This window comes from Heterocephalus glaber, unplaced genomic scaffold (assembly GCF_053883595.1).
Source record: "Heterocephalus glaber isolate CG9 unplaced genomic scaffold, H.glaber_assembly_v1.0 deba00001472, whole genome shotgun sequence".
Classification (NCBI taxonomy): Eukaryota; Metazoa; Chordata; class Mammalia; order Rodentia; family Bathyergidae; genus Heterocephalus; species Heterocephalus glaber.
In genome coordinates, this window is record NW_028258315.1 from 34,289,864 (window position 1) to 34,301,296 (window position 11,433).

Sequence of the window (11,433 nt, forward strand, 5' to 3'; positions counted from 1 at the left end):
TCAAAAGTGAACCGTAACTACTGTACACATCACAGACAGGGCTGGAAATTCACTGGCCAGCCTGCAGGTTATCCCACCACCTGGTGGAATGTCTCCACCCTGATGTTCTCAGGATCCTTGATGCCGGAATCCTGGAAGTGAACAGAAACCACTCCCCCTTTCCCTGCTCATAAGCCTAAATATAAACCAACCACAAATGTGTTCAGATAATATACTCATTTCTACTACAGAAAATGGAGCAACCAGCTAGGAAAAGGCTTTAGGCAAATACTTTGTTCCTGAGTAATATATTGAGTACTAAATTCAAGGTCAGATGATTTCACTGATTCTCAGCTTACCGAGGTAGAAGATTTGTGTACACTAATTGGTCTGATTTTCCTGGAGATGTGAGAGGAATAGAACAATGTAAAGGCTATGTTGACACATACTTACATGAGTCCCTTCTTTCAAAAGATAGGAGGAATAGAGGAATGGTTGAGAGGGTTAAGAATGAAAACAAGATAGGCCGAGCTGTTGTGAGTTCTTTCTGATGCTGGTATATTTTAAGGGGAGGAAAGCTAAGCGCCATAGGTGTACAAGATATTTGTAAGGGTGAGCCACCAGCTCAATAAATGTGGTGATCTTGCCACCTAAGAAACTATTTGGCCACATAGCTTGCCAGGGGGTATATTCATTCAAAATCAAAACAGGCATAGCTAATCCACTCTCCCAGCAACCACACAGCAGGCTGCCGTGGCTGTGGGGTTATTATTCCCTCCAGCCAGGCATAAAAACACAGGCCGAGTATACAAGGAGGTTTGTTTAAACGTTACAATCAGAGCCCATGTAACCAAGACCTACAGGGAATCAAAAGAGGGAATTCTTTACAGTATGTGGAGACAGTGCCTTCTGGCAGAGAAAAACTCCTAATGTACTATCAATCTAAGCAGAGACTTGAAGCCTTAGTCTTTGGTGAATCCATGATTGAATCTATTTCCAGGGTTAAGGGTATCTGCTAACCACTCCTTTAATAGTGATTTCCTTCACACAAAGGATTCAACCTTTATGCAAATGTATGAACACACACAACAAGCATGTTTGTTATTTCTTTCTAGAAGACATTATTTGAGTAGACTATATTTAGCAGATAAAAGCTTTCAAATCTCCTTGGCACATACCTACATTACACCCTTGCAGGAAATGACTGCCAAGTGCAAGACTCTTAGGTGATTTCTGCATTTGCATTCGGGATCCTCTGATGGAGGGAGAGGCATCATCAGCACTGTATGCAGCTTAAGCTGTTCACTCTCATGAAAGGATCACGGTCTATCAAAATCTTCCCAAAGGAATGAAGGAAAACTTCTGATGATGATGAAGCAGTAGGCAACTACAACTGTCAATATTTAAAAGGAAGCAGCTTCTTTTATCTCTTCTGATAAAGTAATTTTAAAAATCTTTTTCCAAACAGTTCAAATATGTAAATTTATTTCTGTTGCATGTCATTACATTGTCAAACTTTTAGAAAACATTTCCTGGAAAAAAAAAACTATTTCACTATTGCAGGATTAGGGGTGTTTAGCATTGGTACCTTCCTCTAAAGCAAAAGCTTAAGGGAAATGTGCCTCCAAACTGAAATGGGGTTTTGTGCGTAGAAATGTGGAAAAGTGTTTCACCTGCCTGAGATAGTAGGCGTGCTATTCCAATCTGGTTCCAGGTAGCCTAAGCCCAGTTATTAGAAGTATTATTTTGTAGAAAAATATTTTATGTTTAAATCTATATAGAGTTTTATATATATATATTTATACATTGAAAATTAAAACTTCCATGTTCAATGCTAATATTATTTTTCAATGTGTGCTAAGATCAATTACTATTCTTTTTCCAATAAAAATAATTGGAAGTTCTGCATTCTTCTAGGAGAAAAAAGTAGTAAAATATTTCACTGGGTTTTGTGATTACACAAAACAGGGATTTTAAAAGCACTTTTAAAATGCTTTCTATGATACTATTATATTGATTTAAAATTTGGCATTTACTTTCTAAAAACTTACCAACAGGTTTCTATAGTAAAAGCAAACATTTACTTCATCTATGAATGTAGATTTTAATTTCTGAGATACCTTTAAATCCAAAAGGTGATGAGGTTGCTGACACCATGAAGACCCCTTTGCCAAGAACCAGGCAAGGCAGCATGGTTCTCACCAGAAGCCCCCTGGCCAATGGTAATGTGGTGATCAATCTTGTCTACCTGGACAATCTAGTATGGAAGGAAGAACTGAAAGCAGAAAGGCCAGAGGAAATCATGGTGACTGGGAACTGGGTCCTTGTCTCACTCTTGGTTAAGTTCCATCAGGTGTTTATATCAGGAGGCTTTTAACAAGGCACACTGTCTTGTAACAGTGAAATTATATGGGTGAGCAGCACCTCTGTTACAGTGAGAAAAACAGAGAGAGAAACTTATGAAAAATTTTTTTCTTCTTTCTCTCATCTTACAGGAAGGATGCAACATGGAATTCTTTTTTACATAAATGTATTATTTTTCTCACTTTTTTTCTTTCAGTACTGGGAATTGAATACAAGGCTTTTGCACCTTTATACTGATCTCTGTGCCCAGCCCTTATATTTCTTTATTTCCATTTTTGAAATAAGAGTCTTACTAAGTTGTCTAGGATGGGCTCAAAGTTGAGCTTATGTGTGTGCCACCATGCCCAATGTTACTTTAGTTTTAGTAGGAAACCTGATGAGCAAGGGGGATGCTCTGAAAAGGCCTCTTTACCGGTGGTATCCAGAAGTGGGCTCTGGTCCCCCTGCCCCCACAGGGCACAGCAGAGAGTCACGTGCATGCTCAGCTTTTACCCTTTCATACCCTCAGCTATGATTTAGATATGATTTGAGCATGTTGCCCATGGATTCATGTGCTGGCAGGTTGGTCCCCAGAACAACAATATCAACAGGTGGTGAGAGTTATTAATAGATGAGGCCTAGTGGGAGGTAACTCCCACTGGGAGCATCACTCTTGGAAGAGTTTAATGTATTTCTCATGGATCCCAGGTAGTTTCCACAAGAGTGGGTTATTATAAGGAAAGCAAAATGGGCCCTAAATCTTCATGGCCTTCTGTCTGCACTGTGTTCTCTTCACATACACTTCTGTCATTGTGAGGACACCTACCTTAGAACTTCACCATGACACAAACAGATGGGGTCGCCTCATCTTGGACTTTCAGCCTCCAAAACTATAGGCTAAGTGAACCTCTTTTTCTTACAAATTACCCAGTATTGGGTATTTCATTATAGCAACAGAAAACAGACTAATAAACTTCTCCACACTCCCTGCCCACCCAATTAGACAAGCTCCTCATAAATCACTCCTCTTTGGCATCACACATATGGTACTAAAGGAAAACAGCTGGGGAGAAAGAGAGAGAAAGAGAGAGAGAGAGAGGAGATAAAAATCATCTATTAAATTTCAATCTTTTTGATAAAATTATAAATGAAGACACATTTTAAATAATGTATCTTCTAGAAATGTTTAATAACTTTGTAAATTTCTAAAATATAGCTATACTGCATAAATTCTAGAAAGGCTTTCTGCATTCCTATTAGTCTCTCCACAAGGTAACAGCATACAGAGAAGTAGAAATTGTCATTAATAAAAAATCATAAATTATATGCAATTACATATTTAAAGGGCAGACTGTTGACAGAATCTCTTTCCCATGTATCGTACTAAGCAGTTTTATTTATGAAACAAACCTGCTTAATATGAAATAGCATTTACTAAATTCCTGTCTAATGTCCACCAAAAATCACTTTTCCAGCTCCCTTTATTATCGACAGTTGTTCTCTTGACTGATTAATAACTGAATTTTTCTGGGCTGTCACTATAGTATCCTAAATGCCATGAAGAGAAGACCACTCAGTAAAAACTTTAGCAAATAAAAAATAAAAATGCATTTGGGCTTAGGCCTCTACTTCAACCACTGGTTAAAAAGAATGAATATAAATGAATAAATTTAAAATACATACTGCAGTTTTTTCCCATCTGCAGCACTGTCTGCAGACAAAGAAATTCCATGATATCAGCCTTTCAAAGATGACACTGTTACTTATTCGGAATGTTACTATAAAAAAGTGAAAGAATAATTCCATATAAAAGTAAACTCTAAAAGTTGAGAGGAAATTCCTTTCTAATTTAAATGATTCTAATGATGAAAGCCAACATTATTAAATTATTTTTGTTATATTTTATTCTACTTAAGTATAACATTAGATTTAAGGTAATCTAACACAAGGTATTAGAAGTAAGGATACACTAGAAAAAGCCTTCATTTATTCTCACTACCAGCCAGCTAAAAACACAAGTGTGTGAACACCTTTGAAGCCTTTCTGTAGATGCTTCTGTGAAGACAGAATAAATAATCAGCATTTCATCTTCTACATGGACACATGTCCTGAAATCCCATTACCATTTTTAAGCCTGATTACCACGCTAACATGAACTTTGAATGGTGATAAAATTCTACTATATAATTTGAATTACTGTACTTTCTGAGTTTAGAGTCAGTAAAGTGGTTGATAAATACTTCTGTGCACTTATGTTTCTAAACAGGCTCATTTTGTTTTAGTCTTCATTGAGACATAAGAATTTACTGGATGTATTAAGATTTTGAATCAGAAATCTCAAAAGGAAAGTAGTGGGATTAAAATGGCTGGAAAACTACCACCTCCACCATTACCACACATCCTGCATGTCTTTAATTTGGCAGAAATACGGCTCTTTTGTCTTCCCAAGCACTCCAGTGCCTTTTTCACAAGGGCAAAACCTAGTTGGGCAAGATTTTCCATAGGTTAGAAACACTGAATACAGAATGCTCCTGCCTCCTACACTCTCATTTCCAACAAGCCAAAAACTAGGAATCCCTGCTGAGTGCTCATTTTGTACAGAGTAAAATAGGGATGGAAAAAAATCACTCATGACATGGTTTTAATTAATTTAAATAATTCAAAAATTATACTTTGTGAGCACTTAAAAATGCAAGTATCAAGTATGCCAGTGTGTAATCTTTCTTTGATGTAGCTTTAGAGAGTTTTGCCATTGTTTTGAGAAACAGTGGCATGGAACTTAATGCAAAGGAATCCCCCTTTCTCCCAGTTTTTCCTAGGTTCCATAAAGATGAGTCCAGCTGAGGAGCTTGATGTAGTGAGAAATGAAATCTGTAAGTATTAACAATAGATGTTATTTCATCAGCCATTTTTTCAAATAAACAATTTTTTATGAAGCACTAACAAGTTACCCCCAAATTATAAATCTAGTGTCAGGTGCAAATATATACATATCATCCAAGGGGTATGTATCTTATCCCACTTCACACAACAGGGAGGAATGTTGGGGACTGAACTGTGATTTGTGTAAACAATCATCCAGGTGAGAGGTTAAGTCAAATGCAAGTATTATATTCTCAAAGTGAGCACACAAGTATTATTCGATCCCCGGTACCAAAAAAAAAAACAAAACAAAGCACACTAGTATTCTCATCACCTCTAGGAATCTTCTCTGTGCTTGATAATATTCAAGACTTTAAAGAATAAAACCAATGGTTTGCCTGTAAAGATTCTTACTATAAATTTGTAAATATAAAATCTATGTCAGTGTTGATATTTAAATGTTATATTACATATACAATCACTGTGAAGAAACAATACATACTGCTGTCATTGTTATTGCTGACTTAATTATACTTTAGTGAACAGAAAGAGATAATATTTTCCCATTATTCAAATTAATGGAGAATGGGCATATGAATAAATGAATAAAATGTTATTTGATATAAGTAAAAGGGGAAAGTAAATGGGATGTTACTTTCCTTTGACTATGGTTTATCTTCAAAAATAACAAAATATTGGCCTTTCCACCACTCCCATCCAGGAGGAAGGGGCTTCCAGGCCGCTGTTCCACTGCTCCCAGCCCAGAAGAAGGGGCTTCTGGGCCCCTGTTCCACTGCTCCCAGCCCAGAGGAAGGGGCTTCCAGGGTGCCTTTCCACCACTCCCAGCCAGGAGGAAGGGGTTCTAGGCCTCCATTCCACCATTCCCAGCCCAGAGGAAGGGGCTTCCAAGCTGCCCTTCCACCAACCCAGCACAGAGGAGGTGAGATGTGTGGGGTGCCAAAAGCATGCCCCCCACCAAAATGAGAAGACACATAAACAAGTCTCAAAACTGGACTTCCAGATCACCTAAAGCAACCCCAAAAGGAAATGAGATGGATACTCAACCATCTGGACTCCCTGAACTGGCAACAAAAGAGGATCTGGAAAAAATGAAATTAGAAATAATTTCTCAGATAACAGCAGAGATTGTGCCCATAGTGCAAGACATGATTGATAAATCTAGAGAGGACACAGATAAAAAAAAATAGAGGAGCTGAAGAACATGATGGAATCCCAACATGGGAAACAAATGGAATTCATAAAACAGATACAAACAGATTTCCAAGAGATTAAAAACTCCATTGAAAGTCTACACAGCAGAATGAGCCAATGTGAGGACAGAGTTTCAGATATAGATGATAAGATTGCAATTAGGGACCAGGAAAAGAAAAACTGTTTCAAAATTGTAAGGGACCACGAGAAATCAATCCAGCAGCTGCTAGATGATGCAAAGAAGAATAACATAAGACTGACTGGAGTTAACGAAGAAACAGGAGAGACTGCAGATGACATAAAAAAACTCTTCATGGAAGTAATGGCAGGAAACTTCCCAAGCAGGGGAAAAGAACTTGACACACAGATAAGTGAGGCATATAGGACTCCAACTAGCCTTGATCAAAAAAAAATCTACACATAGGCATATAATTGCTAAGATTCCAGAAACTCAAAAGAAGAACAAAGTTCTACAAGAAGGTAGAGAAAAGAAACAAATCACATACAAAGGAAAGCCCATCAGAATCACAGCAGACTTCTCAAGGCAAACCCTCAAGTCAAGAAGACCTTGGCATGATGTATTTCAAGCCCTAAAGGAAAACAGCCTCCAACCCAGATTGATGTACCCTGCAAAACTATCTTTCAAAATTGATGGAGAAATAAGATACTTTCATGAAAAAGAGCACCTTAGGGACTTCATGAATACCAAACCGGCACTCCAAAAATTTTAGACAATATCCTAGGAAAAGACAAAAAGGATCACAACCCAAGGAAGCACAGCAGAATGAATTCATCAGGCTCCACAAGAAATTAAATGTAAATGGGGAGAATCCAACAAAAAGAAAAAGTCATGACAATGATAAGTCAATACGTATCAGTTATAACCATCAATGTTAATGGTCTCAATTCATCAATCAAAAGAAATAGACTGTCAGAATGGGTCAAGAAGCAAAATCCAACAATATGCTGCATACAAGAAACACACTCAATGGGCTGGGGATTTAGCTCAGTGTTTCTGCCACCAGCCTCACAAGTGCAAGATCCTGAATTCGACCCCTGGTATCAGAAAAAAAAAAAAAAAGAAAAAAAGAAACACATAGACTGAAAGTTAAAGGGTGGAAAACAATACTCCATGCAACAGGAACCTGAAATAAAGCAGGAGTAGCTATCCTCTTTGCAGATCAAGTGGATTTCAAACCGACACTGATTAAGAGAGACAAAGAAGGACACTACATCCTTGTAAAGGGAACAATCCAACAGAAAGAGATGACATTCATAAATATATGTGCACCAAACACTAGTGCACCCAACTATATAAAACAAATACTAACGGACATGAAAAGTCATATGAGCACTAATGCAATAGTAGTGGGGGACCTAAAAACCCCACTGTCACAAATAGATAGGTCAACTAGACAAAAAAATAAGTAATGAAATACTAGAACTCAATTGAACTCTTGAACAAATGAACTAAACAGATATTTACAGAGTGTCCCAAAATCAGAAAACAAAATCAGAATACACATTGATTTCAGCTGCACATGGGTCGTTCTCCAAAACAGACCACATACTCTCTCCTAGAACATGTTTAAGTGCAAACTAATTGAAGTTATCCCCTGTATATTATCGGACCATAGTGCAATGAAGTTGGAGAGCCATAGCAAAAGAAACCACAAGAATTTCATAAACACATGCAAATTGAACAACACACTTCTGAATAACCAATGGGTCACAGAGGAAATTAAAGAAGAAATCAGACAGTTCCTACATTTAAATGACAATGACAATACAACATATCAGAATCTATGGGACACAATGAAAGCAGTCTAATGAGAGAAATTCATAGCAGTGAATACATATATTAGGAAAACAGCGAGCCAAATTAAACAACCTGATGCTGAACCTCAAGCTTCTAGAAAAAGAAGAGCAGGACAACCCCAAAGCTCATACAAGGGAGGAAATTATAAAGATCAGAGCAGAAATCAATGCAATGGAGACTAAGAGAACGATACCAAAGAAATCAATAAAGCCAAGAGTTGGTTCTTTGAAAAAATAAACAAAATAGATGAACCCTTAGCCAACTTTATCAGACCATACCCCAAACCCATGCAATTAAGAATGAAAAGGGTGAAATTACAACACACCCAGCAGAAAGCCAGAGGATAATCAATACCTACTTCCAGAACCTATACGCCAATAAGATGGAAAACACAGAAGAAATGGACAGATTCCTAGATATGTATGAATTACCAAAGTTGAACGAAGAAGACCTACAAATTCTAAACAACCCAATAACAATCAATAAAATTGAAAATGTAATTAAAAACTTACCAACTAAGAAAAGCCCAGGTCCTGATGGCTTCAATGCTGAATTCTACAAGACATTTAGAGAGGAGCTACTGCCACTACTGTTTAATTCTTGAATGAAATTGAAATGGAAGCAATACTCCCAAATTCATTGCTGGAAGCAAACATCACCTTGATGCCCAAAGCAAAGAAAGACCCAACCCAAAAAGAGAACTGCAGGCCAATCTCATTAATGAACACAGTTGCAAAAATCCTTAATAAGATACTGGCAAATAGAATGCAGAAGATCATCAAGAAGATCATACACCCTGACCAAGCGGGATTCATCCCAGGGATGCAGGGATGGTTCAACATATGCAAATCAATCAATGTAATACACTATATCAATAGAGCCAAGGACAAAAACCATATGATTATCTCCATAGATGCAGAAAAAGCATTTGACAAAATCCAACATGCATTTATGATAAAAACCCTACAAAAAACTGGAATAGATGGTCTCTACCTCAATCTGATAAAAGCCATCTATGAAAAACCAAAAACCAATATCATACTAAATGGTCACAAACTGAAATCCTTCACACTAAAATCAGGAACAAGACAAGGATGTCCACTATCACCACTCTTGTTCAATACTTTCTTGGAAACAGCCACAGCAATTAGACAACAGAAAGAAATAAAAGGAATAAAGTTAGGAAATGAAGAAGTCAAGTTGTCATTATTTGCAGATGACATGATGCTCTATATAGAAGATCCCAAGAACTTCACCAAAAGTCTTCTAGACTTAATAACCAAATTCAGTAAAGTAGCTGGATACAAGGACAACACACAAAAATCAATAGCATTCCTCTACATGAACAATAGACTCACTGAGACAGAAATGGGGCAAACAATTCATTTCACAATAGCAACAAAAAAACTGAAATACCTAGGAATCAACCTAACCAAAGAAATCAAAGATCTCTTCTCTGAAAACTATAGCACTCTGAAAAGAGAGATTGAAGAGGATATCAGAAAATGGAAAGACATCCCTTGCTCCTAGCTAGGAAGAATCAACATAGTGAAAATGGCCATGCTTCCGAAACTGCTATATAGATTTAATGCAATCCCAATTGAAATCCCAGCAGCATACTTCACGGACCTTGAGAAAACAATCCAAAAATTCCTTTGGAACAAGAAGAGACCTAGAATAGCAAAAGCAATTCTAGGCAACAGAGACATGGCAGGGGGTATCACAATCCCCAACTTGAAGCTATACTACAAGGCTACTGTGATAAAAACAGCATGGTACTGGCAAAGAAAAAGACCTGAGGACCTGGGGAACAGATTAGAAGATGCAGAAACAACTCCAGACACACTCAGCCATCTTATCTTTTATAAAGGAGCCAAACACCCTTGCTGGAGGAAAGATAGCCTCTTTCATTAATGGTGCTGGAAAAATTGGGTTTTAACTTGAGAAAGATTGAAACTAGACCTGTATCTCTCACCATGCACTAAACTAAAATTGAAATGGATTAAAGATCTAAATATTAAAACAGAAATGCTGAACCAATTGGAACTGAGGTTAGGTAGAACTCTTGAAGACATTGGTGTAGGAAAAGATTTTATGAACAAAACTTCAGTCACCCGTGAACTAGCACAAACAATCAACAAGTGGGATCTCTTCTTATTAAAAAGCTTCTGCATAGCAAGAGAAACTATCAACAATGTGAAGAGACAACCCACAATGAGGGAAAAAATTTTCACCAGCTGTTCCTCAGACAAAGGTCTACTATCTAGAATCTATAAAGAACTTTAAAAAATCAGACCTCCCAAATTTAAAGACCCAATCCCAAAATGGGCATCTGAAATGAACAGACATTTCTCAGACAAAGAAGTAGAAATAGCAAATAAACATATGAAAAAATGCTCAACAGCACTGGTCATTTGAGAGATGCAAATGAAAACAACACTGAGATTCCACCTCACCCCAGAAAGAATGGCTGCTGTCATGAAATCAACCAATAACAAATGCTGGTGGGGCTGTGGGGAAAGAGGAACCCTGCTCCACTGCTGGTGGAAGTGTAGACTGGTGCAACCACCATTGAAATCAGTGTGGAGATACCTCAAAGAACTAGGACTGGAAGTCCCATTCAACCCAGCAATTCCCCTGCTGGGTATCTTCCCCAAAGAATTAAAAGAATCAGCCACAGTGATATATGTGTACCCATGTTCATAGCAGCAGAATTTGTAATAGCTAAAACTTGGAAACAGCCCAAATGCCCATCAACTGGAGATTGGATAAAGAAAATGTGTTTTTTAAAATAAAATGGAGTACTACTCAGCCTTAAAAAATGAGAAATTAGAGACTTTTATAGCTAAATGGATGCACATTGAGGCAATACTCTTAAGTGAAATAAATAGGACACACATGTAAACACTGAATAGTTTCTCTAGTGTGAGAAACTGTAAGTGTAAAGAAGGACTAAAAGTTATAATAGATAATGTGACATAGGAAGAAAAAGGGTTATGGTTAAGGGGAAGTGGGAGGATTAGGCAAAAGGAAAGAAGGGAATGGAATTAATATGAGAAAATGAAAAAATGGAAACAAAGTCTTTGTAAATAGGGAGGGATGGAGGGGTTGAAGGGAAGGCAGGGGAAGGGGGAAAAATAATAACCAAGAGAGATTGTGTAAAGGTGCAAATTTCCAATGATGAATGTAATGACATTGTATACCTAAAATGTACCAAT